Source organism: Kogia breviceps, chromosome 3 (assembly GCF_026419965.1).
Source record: "Kogia breviceps isolate mKogBre1 chromosome 3, mKogBre1 haplotype 1, whole genome shotgun sequence".
Taxonomy (NCBI): Eukaryota; Metazoa; Chordata; class Mammalia; order Artiodactyla; family Physeteridae; genus Kogia; species Kogia breviceps.
The window spans coordinates 143,187,407-143,204,887 of NC_081312.1; positions in this window are offsets into that span (position 1 = coordinate 143,187,407).

The window sequence follows — 17,481 nt, forward strand, 5'->3', positions numbered from 1 at the left end:
GAGCCATGGCCGCTTAGCCTGTGCGTCTGGAGTCTGTGCTCCGCAACGGGAGAGGCCACAACAGTGAGAGGCCCGCGTACCACACACACACACACAAAATTACTAGCGAACAGAATCCAACAGCACATGAAAAGGATCATACACCATGATCAAGTGGGGTTTATCCCAGGAATGCAAAGATTCTTCAGTATACACAAATCAACCAATGTGATACACCATATTAACAAATTGAAGGAGAAAAACCATATGATCATCTCAATAGATGCAGAAAAAGCTTTTGACAAAATTCAACATCCATTTATGATAAAAGCCCTACAGAAAGTAGGCATAGAGGGATCTTACCTCAACATAATAAAGGGCATATATGACAAACCTACAGCCAACATCATTCTCAATGGTGAAAAACTGAAACCATTTCCTCTAAGATCAGGAACAAGACAAGGTTGTCCACTCTCACCACTATTATTCAACATAGTTTTGGAAATATTAGCCACAGCAATCAGAGAAGAAAAGGAAATAAAAGGAATCCAAATTGGAAAAGAAGAAGTAAAACTGTCACTGTTTGCAGGTAACATGATACTATACATAGAGAATCCTAAAGGTACTACCAGAAAACAACTAGATCTAATCATTGAATTTGATAAAGTAGCAGGATACAAAATTAATGCACAGAAATCTCTTGCATTCCTATACACTAACAACGAAAGATCAGAAAGAGAATTAAGGAAACACTCCCTTTTACCACTGCAACAAAAAGAGTAAAATACCTAGGAATAAACCTACCTAAGGTGACAAAAGACCTGTATGCAGAAAACTATAAGACACTGATGAAAGAAATTAAAGATAATACAAACAGATGGAGAGACATTCTTGGATTGAAAGAATCAACATTGTGAAAATGACTCTACTACCCAAAGCAATCTACACATTCAGTGCAATCCCCATCAAACTACCAATGGTGTTTTTCACAGAACTAGAGCAAAAAATTTCAGAATTTGTATGAAAACACAAAAGACCCCAAATAGCCAAAGCAATCCTGAGAAAGAAAAACGGAGCTGGAGGAATCAGGCTCCCTGACTTCAGACTGTAATATAAAGCTACAATAATCAAAACAGTATGGTACTGGCATAAAAACAGAAATATAGATCAATGGAACAGAAGAGAAAGCCGAGAGATAAGCCCACACACATATCATCGCCTTATTTTTGATTAAAGAGGCAAGAATATACAATGGAGAAAAGACAGCCTCTTCAATAAGTGGTGCTGGGAAAACTGGACAGGTACATGTAAAAGAATGACATTAGAACACTCCCTAACACCATACACAAAAATATACTCAAAATGGATTAAAGACCTAAATGGAAGGCCAGACACTATAAAACTCTTGGAAGAGGAAAACATAGGCAGAACAGTCTATGACATAAATCACAGCAAGATCCTTTTTGAGCCAGCTCCTAGAGAAAGATAAATAAAAACAAAAATAAACATATGGGACCCAATGAAACTTAAAAGCTTTTGCACAGCAAAGGAAATGATAAACAAGATGAAAAGACATCCCTCAGAATGGGAGAAAATATTTGCAAATGAAGCAACTGACAAAGGATTAATCTCCAAAATATACAGGCAGCTCATGCAGCTCAATATCAGAAAAACAACCAAGTAATCCAAAAATGGGCAGAGGACCTAAATCGACATTTCTCCAAAGAAGATTGCCAACAAACACATGAAAGGATGCTCAATGTCACTAATCATTAGAGAAACGCAAATCAAAACTGCAATGAGGTTTCACCTCACACTGGTCAGAATGGTCATCATCAAAAAGTCTACAAACAATAAATGCTGGGTAGGATGTGGAGAAAAGGGAACCCTCTTGCACTGTTGGTGGGAATGTAAATTGATACAGCTACTATGGAGAACAGTGTGGAGGTTCCTTAAAAATCTAAAAATAGAACTACTATACAACCCAGCAACCCCACTACTGGGCATATACCCTGAGAAAACCATAATTCAAAAAGAGTCATGTACCACAATGTTCACTGCAGCTCTATTTACAATAGCCAGGGCATGGAAGCAACCTAAGTGTCCGTCGACAGATGAATGGATAAATAAGATGTGGCACATATATACAATGGAATATTACTCAGCCATAAAAAGTAATGAAATTGAGTTATTTGTAGTGAGGCAGATGGACCTAGAGTCTGTCATACAGAATCATGTATGTCAGAAAAACCGATGCCATATGCTAATACATATATGTGGAACCTAAAAATAAAATAAATGGTTCTGAAGAACCTAGGGGCAGGACAGGAATAAAGACACAGACGTAGAGAATGGACTTGAGGACACAGGGAGGGGAAGGGTAAGCTGGGGCAAAGTGAGAGAGTGGCATGGACATATATACAGTGCCAAATGTAAAATAGATAGCTAGTGGGAAGCAGCTGCATAGCACAGGGAGATCAGCTCTGTGCTTTGTGACCACCTAGAGGGGTGGGATAGGGAGGGTGGGTGGGAGACGCAAGAGGGAGGGGATATGGAGATATATGTATATGTATAGCTGATTCACTTTGTGATACAGCAGAAACTAACACACCATTGTAAAACAATTATACTCCAATAAAGATGTTAAAAAAAAAAAGAAAACCTATAACTCTGTCTTTATCAAACACACAAATCATCTCACAATAAAATTATCATCATAGAAGTACAACTTTATAAGTATTTATGGAGATTCCATATAGGCAGAATGCTCTTTTTTTTAATAGCTTTTCACAGTTTATCGAGCTTTTGCATAAATTATTTATTTATATCTCAAAACAATCATGTAAAGTAAAAGGGGTAGATATAAATTGCAATTTCTTGTTATTTCTCTGTCTCTTGTACTATACTGTGAATGTTTCAAGGATTAGAAACTATGTTGGGCTTCCCTCGTGGTGCAGTGGTTGAGAATCCGCCTGCCAATGCAGGGGACACGGGTTCGTGCGCCGGTCTGAGAAGATCCCACATGCCACGGAGCGGCTGGGCCCGTGAGCCATGGCTGCTGGGCTTGTGCATCTGGAGCCTGTGCTCCTCAACGAGAGAGGCCACAGTAGTGAGAGGCCCACATACCACAAAAGAAAAAAAAAAGAAAAAAAAAAAAAAAGAAACTATGTTGACTGTGACACCCAGGATGTGGTATGTCCATGGCACATAATCTTTGAATACAAATATCTGTTGATGTAGGGAGTGAGGAGAAGCCTCCCTTTACAGCTGAGAAAACTGAAGCCCAAGACAAAGTAGCGACCTGTCCAAAACCATGCAGTTAGTGGGAGGGTGAGGATTCAAATCTGAACCTTTGGACTCTGGTTCCAGTTCACCTTCTACAATTGCTCAGATACAGTGGAGAAATCCCATTTTGTCATAAAGTGAAAGGAGATATTGGCTTATGGTAGATTTTTATTCAACCTTTCCCAATTTGTTTATGAGTATGCTATTTCATAGAGTGAATACACTATAATTGGGAAAAGATTCCTTTGGTAGAATTGCAGTTCTCTGTGAGTGAGGCTGAGGCCAAGGGATTGGTCCTGCTAGTGTCATTTGACCTGGATGACTCCACAGCCCGTCATGTGCATCTCCAAATTACACACAGCTGATCACTCAGTCCAGGGGTTATCTTGTGCAAATCTATCTCCAGAACTTCAAGAAAACAAAAGCATGTGCCCTGTAGATAGTACATTAGCAACAACATCTCTGTATAGGGCAGCTAGTATTACAACTGTAACTTTAGTATTTCAAGAGCCTAAATAATTCATCAGGCTTGGGATCGGGGTGAGGGATCACAAGTTCCACAAGGAAGCCCATTGCCCTGGAAGTTCATGCATTCCCCCCACCAGGAAGATGCTGGACACAGTAACTTGAGAAAGGCATTGAAGTTCCCCCCATATCTTTCAGCAGTTAGGTTAGGGGTCCATTGCCTGCTTTTTTTTTTTTTTTTTTTTTTTTTGCGGTACGCGGGCCTCTCACTGTTGTGGCCTCTCCCGTCGCGGGGCACAGGCTCCGGACGTGCAGGCCCAGCGGCCATGGCTCACGGGCCTACCCGCTCCGCAGCATGTGGGATCCTCCCCGACCAGGGCACGAACCCGTGTCCCTTGCATCGGCAGGCAGACTCTCAACCACTGCGCCACCAAGGAAGCCCCATTGCCTGCTTTTTGAGCTCTGCCAATGGAGCTCCCCAAATGCCTACTGGTTCTATATAGTAGCCCAGCCTGCTCTCCATACAGTCCTGAGAATCTGGGAATTCCTTCTTATTCTAGCAAGTAACTATTGCTCTTTTGGTTGGTTATATTGTCAGTCATGTCTATAAAAGTGCTAGATCAGAAGGCTTTCCTTCCAGAAGTTACTCCACGAATTACAATTCTAACTGCTCCATTAAGTACAGAGGGCACAAAAATCTGCTTTTAAAGTTCTTTCCAAGGTAGCCCTCTTCTCCTAATTTTGTATTTATTGTAGCGCAATGGGAAGAATCAGCAATGGTTACTGATCCATTTCTCAGTGAAGGGCAAAGTAAAGGGTGAACTTTACCTTGTCCTTAGATAAGACATGGCATCCTAACCTAAAGAACATCCTGGAACTCTCCATATACTTCTGGGAGACTCCCATGAGAAACTGAGTCACACATGCAGTGTAAGTTTCCTTCATTTCCCAAATCTACCAAGGTTGCTTTTTAAAAAATTATTATTACAATGTTTGAAAATTTAATTTGTTAGCTGGTGAAAAATATATTACAGTGACCTCCAGAAATTTTTAAACAAAACCATATAGTTTCAAGTAGACCATTATCTAGGAATTCACTGCAGAATATACCACTGGCAGCAAAACATTTTTGTTATTGGTGGTGAGTTAACAGTGTGTTTGTTTTTTGTGTGGTTTTTTTTGTTTTTTTTTGTGGTACACGGGCCTCTCACTGTTGTGGCCTCTCCCGTTGTGGAGCACAGGCTCCGGACGCACAGGCTCAGCAGCCATGGCTCACGGGCCCAGCCGCTCTGCGGCATGTGGGATCTTCCCGGACCGGGGCATGAACCCCTGTCCCCTGCATTGGCAGGCGGATTCTCAACAACTGCACCTCCAGGGAAGCTCTAACAGTGTGTTTTGAAATGCAATATTTCCCAATGGAAGTGTGCTCTCAAAACACCTCTAAACATCTGATTTAATGCAAAGAATTTGGAGACTACAATAGTGGCTACTCATATGGACCTTTTGCAAATTAATCTCTGAATAATGGATCAAATCTCCACCTAGCTGAGGTGCTTTAACGGTTGACTTGACAAAAAGTAACCAATCAATTAATGATCACCATAAGCAGTAGAGAAAAAATTTTAAGTCAACTCCATTTGATCTGAATTGAATGTAGTTGTAGCTAATGTGTGCTTGCCCAGGGAAATCTTTGATTCCATGACTGTCATGTCCTCTATGATCTGAGTTCATTGATCTTCTGGGTACAAAGATAAAGAACATCTGTTTTCCCAAATATTTGCTCAGAGAGAATTTAAGGGAAAGTATGTTGACTAAATGGAGGAAGGTCACTTTTGTTTTTGCTGTTTCTGTGATATCAAAGGGTTTGACTGATGAAACTTGGGATGCTACTAAAGGATATGAAGGAGAACATTACCGTCGATTTGAAAATGGCAGTCAGTTATATTTATCAAGTGAGCATTAAAATATTATATTTGGTACATGGAGAGAGGCAAAGTGATATTTGAAAGCAGCTTAATATACTATCTGAAAACGTGTTGGGCATGTTGTTTGTATTGTCTATAGTATGGTATATTGTTTTATCCACACTGATGCAATTCAGTTCAACAAACATTTTTGGAATATATAAGTGCTTAGGACTGTGCTAGGTCCTGGGTACATGAAGTTGAATGAAAAAGAGCCTGGGCCTTCAAGATGATCTCAATCCAATTAAGAAACCACATAGATAGTTGGTAAATTTTGTAAACGTATAAATTTTGTAAATGTATAAATGGTTGAACTGAGTAAACTCTTAATCCATAGAATTTCCAGAACTTTTTGCCTTTAAAAGGATGTCAAAGAGAGAGTCTGATTAACTCTTATGAAAGGAGATTGTCCTTGAATGGAATGAACTGAGACCCAGGATGTTGTCTTCAGCTTCACAGATCTAAAGCTTAATTTCATAATGTCACTCAAATATGACTAAGCCCTGGAGGACTGACTCAAGTCACCAAATTCACTAGATGCTGACTAATGAATGAGATGTCTTTATTAATTTACTATTAATAGTCTTCGCAGAAGCCAAATTGCTCTTGAAAGCTTGGAAAACATGGATCAGAATAGAGGGAATTGGCTGCCTCAACAACTGCTTCTTCCACCCACAAGGTGTTGCCCTTCAGGAAGGATTTGCTTCTCATTCCACACTTAGGGATTCCCTCTCTAGGCTGCAGATCCTCCTGATCCTCATCTTCTTGGCTCCTTTTCGTATTCCCTTTTCATCAACCTTTTCAATTTTCACCTTTCAGTCCCTCTGCTTTGGGATTGATGTTTCCTTAGATGGTCCCTGGATCTCAATCTGACTTTCACTTTTCGCTTCTGTCCTTCAGATAACTCTTGGCACTGTCACTGCTCACCCTCACGTCTAGCCCAGCAACCAGAATCCTTCTCCATCCAAAAGCCTAGCATCCGCCTCCCCATCACTTTGTCCTGGAGGGGATTCAGAAAGTAACCTGATGGATGATGTACCTATTTCTACTACAGAAATCTATCCATGGAAGGAATGAGACCATTGTATCCATTGGTCATGACTCCATCAGCAATCCTGGAGACCATTTCTTCTTTTGAGAGAGAGCTCAGTGTGGGGTTGAACTCACAGGCCCCGGAGTCAGAGAGCTTTGGCTTCTATTTTTTCTTCACCACTTAATAGCTGTGGTGCCTTTGGCAAGTTATTAAGTGCTTTGCACCTCAGTTTCCTCTTTTATAGAAAGGGGATTATAATAGTTCATATCTCAGAGCTTCTCAGGTGTAAATGAATTATTTTATAGAACAATCCATATGGCACATAGTAAGCACAAAATACTGTTACTGCTCTTGGTCTATACTTTTTCTGGATTCCAAGTAGCCCCTTTCCTTTATGAGAGCACAATGACCTCAGATGTTTCACAATGCAGTTGACTGGGCTATTGTTTCAGAGTGACACCCTGTTGATGTGATGCAGGAGAGGATCAGATTAGATTAGATAGCATATTCATACTTGCTTACCATCTCCAGCATACACAACTTAGCATCTGCCTCATCACAGTGACAACAGCCACCACTTATTTAGCACTCATTAATGTGTCAGGCACCATGTGAATAGCTTTATGAATATTACCACATGTAACATTGGCAGCACCCTTATAAAGGAAGGTATTGTTTTTGCAGTTCTAAAGATGAGGAAACTGGGCTTCCTGGTATTAGGACGTTGTCTGGAATGGATGGCAACTGGAGGAGCTCTTACTTGAACCGAGGTCTTCCCAGTTCTAGAACCCAGGCTTTTCTCCTTCTCCTTAATGCTCTATGGTCTCCCTCATAAAATTCAGAACAACCCTTTCTTTAAGTTGTTTGCATATTCTAGGGGCACCTTCTTATAGACTCCCAAAATAAGGACATGGACCTATTGTCCATAATCAGTTCAATCCAGACGCCTGGAATTTCTTGGGACAGCCCTGATTGTACATTTTGGCACAGCTGTCCTGCATTTTGTTTATTTGTTTTGCTCCAGTTGTTGCTATTGTTGTTTTTATTTCAGTGCCATTCAGGATTCCTTATTCCTAACAGGAACCAATTAACTGAACCTTTATGTCTGAATACCCTCTGACTGAAGGCCAATTTACTAATCATAGAGTTAATAAATTCTTGACCTAGAGTTCCTAAATTCCCCTCCTTCTAGGGACAGGATTGATCCTTGGCTAGACCCCAGGGTTGGAGTCAATCCATCATATTGATTAGAGGACTTGGTGGCTACAGGTCAAGGGTACCATCCTCATACCCACCTCTATGGCTTCCATGTCCCTTCTCCGGCTCCCTTCAATTCCTGGCTGGGGAATCAGTCCCCAAAGACTGTCCTTGGACACTTGCTCAAGCCTGGCTTCAGAGTCTGGCTTCTGGGTTTTCAGCACAAATCCCACAAGTGCTACCCTTGGAGATCCAAAGTCCTGAGGTAAACTGGGAACTTTGATTCTGGCTCCACAGGGCAGGCTCTTTACCCTCATCTTTTCCAAGCAAACCTTCTTGTCTTTCCACATTCTCCATTTCTTGTTAACATACCTTTATCCTCTAGGTCTCCCAGTTTTGTAATCTTGGAGTCACCTTCGATATGTCTCTGACCTTATACTACATATTTAGCCTTCTACCATAGTTATCTTTTACATTTGCCTTATCTTTTCCTATCTCACTGACAGCCCTAAACCTTTTTATTACATATATGAATTACTAAAATAATCTGTGAACTCCAGAGTTTTTAACCTGGGAAACAAGCACCCCCTGGAAGGTCCATAGATGAGCTTTAATGGGCCTGTAAAACGCCTGAAGTTATTTTTTGAAATACTGGTGTGCTGGTATGCATACATGCATTTTTCTATGTAAAATAATAGTTTTCATCAATCTCTCAGGAGAGTTGTATCGATTTCCAATTACCATTGAAACAAATTACCAAAAATTTAGTGGCTTACAGCAACACAAATTTATTCTCTTACAAGTCTGGAAGTCAGACTTCTGAAATTGAAGTGTTGCTAGGGCTGCATTCCTTCTGGAGGCTTCTATGTCCTTGCCTTTTTTAGTTTCTAGGGGCCACCTGCATTCTGTAGTTTGTGGTCACTTCCCTGCATCACTCCAACCTCTTGCCTCTGTTGTCATATCTCCTACTCTTCACTCTGATCTTCTGCCTCCCTCTTATAAGGACTCTGGTAATTACATTGGGCCCATTCTGGTAATCCAGGGTACTCTCCCCTTCTCAAGATGCTTAATTTAATCACATTTGAAAAGTCCCTTTTGCCATATAAGGTAATATTCACAGGTTCCAGGGATTAGAATATGGATATCTTTAGGGTACCGTTACTCAACCTACCATGGAGTTAATACCCCAAATATGCTGTCTTCCCTGGCTTCTTTAGCGACCTAGAAAATTATTTCTCAAACATCACTCTCACTTGCTATCTCCTATATAAGTTTGTAATTACTTCCTCTTACCTATAGATCAATGTACACTCTGAATCCAGCATTCAAAGCCATTAGCCAGCAGGCCCCATTTCATCTCTCTAATCTCATTCCCAATGTTCCCCAGCTGGGACACTCAAGTCATTCCCCTGAGAAAGCATTATTATTCCCAGCTCCACCCTGTTCACACTGTTCACTGCCAATAATAACCTCCTGACTCACTCCTCTCCACCACTGTAATTTCCTCCCTTTTTATGAAAGACTTTCTTCCATGTCATTTATCATTCATGATGTTTTCCTTTGTGAAGCCTTAGACTCATTGTTGACCAATACTATACTCGTGTTTTACTTTGACTCATCTTCTGGCTGAGGATGAGTAAATATTCTAAGAACAAAAGTTTCTTTCACATTCCTCAAAATGCCTAGAGGAGCTTATGAATGAATAGTTCCTTTTCTTTCTTCCATCTTTTCCCAGAAAACAACTCTATACTCCACAGATACACTGTGTCTTTCATTTTGGTCCTTTCTCTACCATCCAACATTAGCTATTCTGAAATATTATCATCAAGTGACTTGCACAAAGAAAATAAAGTTTCATGGACAAGAATTTTTAAATGTATTCAATTAAAAAAAACTATCTTTATTTCAACCTCTGGTATTTAAAAGTCTAAGAGGTATTTTTCAGATTTTCCCCCATCAGGGATGGAGAAAAGGCACAATTTAGAAAAGCTTAGGGGCTTCCCTGGTGCCACAGTGGTTAAGAATCCACCTGCCAATGCAGGGGACACGGGTTCAAGCCCTGCTCCAGGAAGATCCCACATGCTGTGGAGCAACTAAGCCCGTGTGCCACAACTACTGAGCCTGTGTGTCTAGAGCCCTGCAACAAGAGAAGCCACTGCAATGAGAAGCCCGCGCACCACACCAAAGAGTAGCCCCCCGCTCACCACAACTAGAGAAAGCCCATGCACAGCAACGAAGACCCAATGCAGCCAAAAATAAATAAAATAATTTTTTTAAAATAGAAAAGCTTAAAGAAGGGGATTATTTTACCTATAGTACAAATGGAATGTGTTGTTTATCTACAGTGAGTTGGAAATATCACAGTCTATCTTTTCCTCTTCCCATCCACTGGTGGCATGGGCTTGGCCAAAGCTCCTGGACAACTTCTTATAAAATTCTCTTTAGAACTCTGGGCAAAGCCCCTGATTGACAATAGGACTCCTCCACTCCCACCTTCTCCATTTGCTTCTTCTCTTGGCTCTAACTGCAAATTGTCTTTCCTCTAAGAACCCAGTTGCCTTTTTGACTCTATTTCCAATGGCTCATTCTTCTACATCCCCTTTCCTGCCTACATCTCTTGAGACAAGGGAAGAAGAGCAGCTTTCCTGAGTCCTCACTATTTCCCCTACCTTATTCCTTTGAGCTCCAAATTCTTGGGCCACACTGTCTTCCACTGTCATCCTGGTTTGTTGTTTTTTTTTTTTAAGTGTGGTAAATATTTAAAATGTTTATTATATAAAATTACTTTTATAGTTAGGAAACATGAAGAAATAATGACTTCATAGGCTTTCCTCTCTGCGTCTGGAAACTGCTGGCAGAGGTGCTTGGGGAATGCCCATTGTCAGACTTAAATATAAAGTGACAGTACTAAAAACTTTTTTCTTTATAGTCCCCTCATGTCAAGAGAGTTGAACTCAGAAGGCCCCTTTCTTTCTTTCTTCCTTCTTTCCTTCCTTCTTTTCTTTAACTAAGAAGTGTTGTTACTCAAAGATCCTATAGGTGTTGGGTGTGGTTATTTCTGCTAAGTTACATTCCGAATGGTTGAGATGGGGTCTGGACTATAAATAGGATCTTTAAATGATGTTCAAAAAAGAAAACATATGTATACGTAATCACATATTCTACACCATATGTAGCCAGCATTGGTTTGCTAACACTACAGCCATCTCCCTTTCCTTTTCTTTATCATAGCAGGGCCCTTATTTCACTCCAGAGGTGATTCCTCTCCCATGTGACTCAAGGATAAATCTTGACTGTTGTAAGCCAATCGTCAGACACAATTTCTCTTGCCAGTGATTGTTTTAAACATGGACATGTGATCTAGTCCTCGACAACATATAATAATGAGCAAATGTCTACTGGGGAATGTTGGGAAGCATTTGCTTCACTTTTAAATTTTATTTATTTATTTTTTATACAGCAGGTTCTTATTAGTTATCTATTTTATACATATTCATGTATACATGTCAATCCCAATCTCCCAATTCGTCACAACACCCCCCCACACCACCACCTTCCCCCCTTGGTGTCCATATGTTTGTTCTCTACATCTATGCCTCTAGTTCTGCCTTGCAAACCAGTTCATCTATACCATTTTTCTATTTATTTATTTATTTTTGGCTGTGTTGGGTCTTCATGGCTGTGCACGGGTTTTCTCTAGTTGTGGCTAGTGGGGGCTACTCTTTGATGTGGTGTGCGGGCTTCTCATTGCAGTGGCTTCTCTTGTTGTGGAGCACAGGCTCTAGGTGCACAGGCTTCAGTAGTTGTGGCACGCAGGCTTCAGTAGTTGTGGCACAAGGGCTCTAGAGAGCAGGTTCAGTGGTTGTGGTGCACGGGCTCAGTTGCTCTGCGGCATGTGGGATCTTCCTGGACCAGGGCTCGAACCCCGTCCCATGCATTGGCAGGTGGATTCTTAACTACTGCGCCACCGGGGAAGTCCTGTACCATTTTTCTAGATTCCACATATATGTGTTAATATACGATATTTGTTTTCCTCTTTCTGACTTACTTTACTCTGTATGACAGTCTCTAGATCCATCCATGTCTCTACAAATGACCCAGTTTCGTTCCTTTTTTATGGCTGAGTAATATTCCATTGTATACATGTACCACATCTTCTTTATCCATTTGTCTGTCGGTGGGCATTTGGTTGCTTCCATGACCTGGCTATTGTAAATAGTGTTGCAATGAACATTGGGATGCATGTGTCTTTTTGAATTATGGTTTTCCCTGGGTATAGGCCCAGGAGGGGGATTGTGGGGTCATATGGTAATTCTATTTTTAGTTTTTTAAGGAACCTCCATACTGTTCTCCATAGTGGCTCTATCAGTTTACATTCCCACCAACAGTGCAAGAGGGTTCCCTTCTCTGCACAACCTCTCCAGCATTTACTGTTTGTAGATTTTCTGATGATGCCCATTCTAAATAGTGTGAGGTGATACCTCATTGAATTGTGATTTGCATTTCTCTAATAATTACTGATGTTGAGCAGCTTTTCATGTGCCTCTTGACCATCTGTATGTCTTCTTTGGAGAAATGTCTATTAGGTCTTCTGCCCATTTTTTGATTGGGTTGTTTTTTTAGTATTGAGCTGCATGAACTCTTTATATATTTTGGAGATTAATACTTTGTCCATTGATTTTTTTGCAAATATTTTCTCCCATTCTGAGGGTTGCCTTTTTGTCTTGTTTATAGTTTCCTTTGCTGTGCAAAAGCTTTTAAGTTTCATTAGGTCCCATTTGTTTATTTTTGTTTTTATTTCCATTATGCTAGGAGGTGGGTCAAGAAAGATCTTGATGTGATTTATGTCAAAGAGTGTTTTCCCTATGTTTTCCTCTAAGATTTCTATAGTGTCTGGTCTTACATTCAGGTCTTTAATCCATTTTGAGTTTATTTTTGTGTATGGCGTTAGGGAGTGTTCTAATTTCATTCTTTTACATGTAGCTGTCCAGTTTTTCTAGCACCATTTATTGAAGAGACTATCTTTTCTCCATTGTATATCCTTGCCTCCTTCATCATAAATTAGTTGACCATAAGTGCATGGGTTTATCTCTGGGCTTTCTGTCCTGTTCCATTCCATATATTTCTGTTTTTGTGCCAGTACCATATTGTCTTCATTACTGTATCTTTGTAGTATAGTCTGAAGCTAGGGAGTCTGATTCTTCCAACTGTTATTTTCCCTCAATGTTGCTTTGGCTATTCGTGGTCTTTTGTGTCTCCATACAAATTTTAAGGTTTTTTGTTCTAGTTCTCCAAAAGATGTCATTGGTAATTTGATAGGGATTGCATTGAATCTGTAGATTGCTTTGGGTAGTATATTCATTTTCACAATATTGATTCTTCCAATCAAAGAACATGGTATATCTCTCCATCTCTTTGTGTCATTTTTGATTTCTTTCATCATTGTCTTGTAGTTTTCTGAGTACAGGCCTTTTACCTCCTTAAATAGGTTTGTTCCTAGGAATTTTAATCTTTTTGTTGCAATGGTGTATGGGATTGTTTCCTTAATTTCTCTTTCTGATTTTTGTTGTTAGTGTATAGGAATGCAAGAGATTCCTGTGCATTAATTTTGTATCCTGCAACTTTACCAGATTCATTGATTAGATCTAGTAGTTTTCTGGTGGCATCTTTAGGATTCTCTATGTATAGTATCATGTCATCTACAAACAGTGACAGTATTACTTCTTTTCTAATTTGTATTCCTTTTATTTCTTTTTCTTCTCTGATTGCTGTGGTTAGGTCTTACTTCCAAAACTATGCTGAATAATAGTGCGAGTGGACATCCTTGTCTTGTTCCTGATCTTAGAGGAAATGCTTTCAGTTTTTCACCATTGAGAATGATGTTTGCTGTGGGATTGTTGTATATGGCCTTTAATATGTTGAGGTAAATTTCCTCTATGCCCACTTTTTGGAGAGTTTTTATCATAAATGGGTGATGAATTTTCTCAAAAGCTTTTTCTGAATCTATTGTGATGATCATATGGTTTTTATTCTTCCATTTTTTAATACGGTGTATCACATTGATTTGCATATATTGAAGAATCCTTGCACCCCTGGGGTAAATACCGCTTGATCATGTCATGGTGTATGATCCTTTTAATGTGTTGGTGGATTCTGTTTGCTAGTATTTTGTTGAGGATTTTTGCATCTATAGTCATCAGTGATATTGGTGTGTAATTTTCTTTTTTTGCAGTGTCTCTGTCTGGTACCAGGGTGATGGAGGCCTCATAGAATGAGTTTGGGACTGTTCCTTCCTCTGCAGTTTTTTGGAAGAGTTTGAGAAGGTTGGGTGTTAGCACTTCTCTAAATGTTTGATAGAATTCACCTGTGAAGCCATCTGGTACTGGACTTTTGTTTGTTGGGAGATTTTTTTATCACAGTTTCAATTTCATTACTTGTGATTGGTTTGTTCATATTTTCTATTTCTTCCTGGTTCAGTCTTGGAAGGTTATACCTTTCTAAGAATTTGTCCATTTCTTCCAGGTTATCCATTTATTAGCATAGAGTTGCTTGTAGTAGTCTCTTATGATGCTTTGTATTTCTGCGTTGTCCATTTTAACTTCTCCTTTTTCATTTCTAATTTTATTGATTTGAGTCCTCTCCCTCTTTTTCATGATGAGTCTAGCTATAAGTTTATCAATTTTGTTTATCTTCTCAAAGAATAAGCTTTTAGTTTTATTGATCTTTGTTACTGTTTCCTTTGTTTCTATTTCATTTATTTCTGCTCCGATCTTTATGATTTCTTTCCTTCTACTAACCTTGGGTTTTATTTGTTCTTCTTTCTCTAGTTCCTTTAGGTGTAAGGTTAGATTGTTTATTTGAGATTTTCTTGTTTCTTGAGGTAGGATTGTATGGCTAAAAACTTCCCTTGTAGAACTGCTTTTGCTGCATCCCATAGGTTTTGGATCATCTTGTTTTCATTGTCATTTGTCTCTAGGTAGTTTTTGATTTCCTTTTTTATTTCTTCAGTGATCTCTTGATTATTTAGTAATGGATTCTTTGGCCTCCATATGTTTGTGCTTTTTACCTTTTTTTCCCTGTAATTTATTTCTAATCTCATAGTGTTATGGTCGGAAAAGATGCTTGATATGATTTCAATTTTGTTGAATTTACCAAGGCTTGATTTGTGACCCAAGATGTGAACTATCCTGGAGAATATTTAGTTTGCAATTGAGAAGAAAGTGTAATCTGCTATTTTTGGATGGAATACCCTATAAATATCAGTTAAATCTATCTGGTCTATTGTGTCATTTAAAGCTTGTGTTCCTTATTAATTTTCTGTCTGGATGATCTGTCCATTGGTGTAAGTGAGGTGTTAATGTCCCCCACTATTATTGGGTTACTGTTGATTTCCTCTTTTATAGCTGTTAGCATTTGCCTTATGTATTGAGGTGCTCCTATGTTGGGTGCATATATATTTATAATTATTATATCTTTTTCTTGGTTTGATCCCTTGATCATTATGTAGTATCCTTCCTTGTCTCTTGTAACAGTCTTTATTTTAAAGTCTATTTTATCTGATATGAGTATTGCTACTCCAGTTTTCTTTTGATTTCCATTTTCATGGAATATCTTTTTCCATCCCCTCACTTTCAGTCTGTATGTGTCCCTAGGTCTGAAGTGTGTCTCTTGTACACAGCATATAGATGGGTCTTGTTTTTGTATCCATTCAGTGAGCCTGTGACTTTTGGTTGGAGCATTTAATCCATTAACATTTAGGGTAATTATCAATATATATGTTCCTATTACCATTTTCTTAATTGTTTTGCATTTGTTTTTGTAGGTCGTTTTCTTCTCTTGTGTTTCCCACTTAGAGAAGTTCCTTTAGCATTTGTTGTAGAGCTGGTTTGGTGGTGCTGAATTCTCTTAGCCTTTGTCTGTAAAGCTTTTGATTTCTCTGTTGAATCTGAATGAGATCCTTGCCGGGTAGAGTAATCTTTGTTGTAGGTTCTTCCCTTTCATCACTTTAAATATATCGTGGCACTCCTTTATGGCTTGTAGAGTTTCTGCTGAGAAATCAGTTGTTAACCTTATGGGAGTTCCATTGTATGTTATTTTGTATGTCATTTTTTCCTTGTTGCTTTTAATAATTTTCTTTGTCTTTAATTTTTGTCAGTTTGATTACTATGTGTCTCAGTGTGTTTTACCTTGGGTTTATCCTGCCTGGGACTCTCTGTGCTTCCTGGTCTTGGGTGGCTATTTCTTTTCCCATGTAAGGGGAGTTTTCAAAAATAATCTCTTCTAATATTTTCTCAGATCCTTTCTCTCTCTCTTCTCCTTCTGGAACCCCTATAATGCAAATGTTGGTGCATTTAATGTTTAGAGACCTCCCAGAGGTCTCTAAGGCTGTCTTCATTTCTTTTAATTCTTTTTTCTTTATTCTTTTCCACGGTAGTGATTTTCACCATTCTGTCTTCCAGGTCACTTCTCTGTTCTTCTGTCTCAGTTATTCTGCTATTGATTCCCTCTAGTGTGTTTTTCATTTCTGTTATTGTATTGTTCATCTCTGTTTGTTTGTTCTTTAATTCTTCTAGGTCTTTGTTAAGCATATCTTGCATCTTCTTGATCTTTGCCTCCATTCTTTTAACAGGGTCCTGGATCATCTTCACAATCATTATTCTGAATTCTTTTTCTGGAAGGTTGCCTAGCTCCACTTTATTTAGTTGTTTTTCTGGGGTTTTATCTTGTTTTTTCATCTGGTACATGGTCCTCTGCCTTTTCATTTTATCCAGCTTTCTGTGAATGTGGTTTTCATTCCACAGGCTGCAGGATTGTAGTTCTTCTAGCTTCTGCTGTCTGCTCTCTGTTGGATAAGGCTATCTAGGAGGCTTGTGCAAGCTTCCTGATGGGAGGGACTGGTGTTGGGTAGAGCTGGGTGTTGCTTTGGTGGGCAGAGCTCAGTAAAACTTTGATCTGCTTGTCTGCTGATGGGTGGGTTGGGTTCCCTCTCTGTTTGTTTGGCCTGAGGCGACCCAGCACTGGAACCTACAAGCTCTTTGTTGGGGCTAATGGTGGATTCCAGGAAGGCTCAAGCCAAGGAGTACTTCTGCTGCCAGTGTTCTTGTCCCTGTGGTGAGCCACAGCCACCCCCACCTCTGCAGGAGACCCTCCAACACTAGTAGGTGAGTCTGGTCCAGTCTCCTATGGGGTCACTGCTCCTTCCCCTGGGTCCTGATGTTCACACTACTTTATGTGTACCCTCCAAGAGTGGAGTCTCTGTTTCCCCCAGTCCTGTCGAAGTCCTGCAGTTAAATCCTCCTAACCTTCAACGTCTGATTCTCTGGTAATTCTTCCTCCTGTTGCGAGATCCCCAGGTTGGTAAGCCTGATGTGGGGCTCAGAACCTTCACTCCAGTGGGTGGACTTCTGTGGTATAACTGTTCTCCCGTTTGTGAGTCACTCACCCAGTGGTTATGGGATTTGATTTTATTGTGATTGCACCCCTCATACTGTCTCATTATGGCTTCTCCTTCATCTTTGGATGTGGGGTATCTTTTTTGGTGAGTTCCAGTGTCATCCT